Source organism: Cynoglossus semilaevis, chromosome 19 (assembly GCF_000523025.1).
Source record: "Cynoglossus semilaevis isolate Cse_v1.0 chromosome 19, Cse_v1.0, whole genome shotgun sequence".
Classification (NCBI taxonomy): domain Eukaryota; kingdom Metazoa; phylum Chordata; class Actinopteri; order Pleuronectiformes; family Cynoglossidae; genus Cynoglossus; species Cynoglossus semilaevis.
This window is the reverse complement of record NC_024325.1, coordinates 3,435,331-3,436,324: the sequence shown is the minus strand read 5'-3', so window position 1 is coordinate 3,436,324 and position 994 is coordinate 3,435,331. Positions and strand designations below refer to the sequence as shown.

The window sequence follows — 994 nt, the reverse complement described above, 5'->3', positions numbered from 1 at the left end:
GATGGATGGATGGATGGATGGATGGATGGATAGATGGATAGATAGATAGATGGATAGATGGATGGATGGATTAATCTAGCCTACCAGAAAAGCCTAATTTTCTGGTAGGCTAGATGGATGGATAGAGGGATGAATGGAAGGATGATGGATGGAGAGAGAGGGAGAAAGATGATGGATGGATGGAGAGAGAGAGAAAGATGGATGGATTGATTGATGGATGAGAGAGAGAGAGTGATGGATGGATGGATGGATGAATAGTGGGATGGATTGTTGGACGATGGATGGAGAGAGAGAGAAAGATGTATGGAAGGATGATGGATGGATGGAAAGAGGGAGAGAGTGAAGGATGAGTGGATGAAAAGAGAGAGAGAGTGAAGGATGAACAGATGGATGGATGGAGAGAAGTTGTAAGCAAGTGGTTTGGCAGCAGTCACGTTGGAATAGCAACACAAGCACGTGTCTGTACAAGAGCGCCCGTTTTCCAGCGAGTACAGGTTACATTCACGGTGTTGACCTCAGTACCATCGCCACCTGCGAGATTATCTGGCCAACGCTAACTGAGAAACAGGGAGTGTGCGATGCAATTGTCAAGGTCTAACAGGAAACGGAGAACAGATAATGAGGAGCGTCTCCCATCAATTGTAAGCACACATAAGGTCGGGCTGGTCGTTACAGTGTTTTCCCGCTGACTGTGAGTTTCAGTACGTAAGATAATAGCACAGAATATAATTGTGTCATAACACAACTCACTGAGAAGCCATACACCCCTATAGACTGTATTTGAATCCCCATGCAAATCCAATGTAAACACAACATGGTTACTCTGACTCCAGGCTCCGTTCTGCTGCTGTGCACTGATATTGTTGAGCTCTATTCTCTGCAGCGGTTATGAGGCAGCTGTGCTGTGGTTGATTTTTTTTTTTTTTTTCCCCCCCCTCAAGGACAGGGGTTTGGTTTTGGGTTTCTTCCGGGGCATCAAAGCCACACAAGGGCC

The 994-nt window shown here is 46.1% G+C and overlaps 1 protein-coding gene across 1 annotated transcript in view; it reads left to right on the top strand.

Moving 5' to 3' along the window:
* Positions 1–994, top strand: part of slc8a4a (solute carrier family 8 member 4a) — a 20,690-nt gene that overhangs the window by 14,446 nt on the left and 5,250 nt on the right. The window lies entirely within an intron of this gene.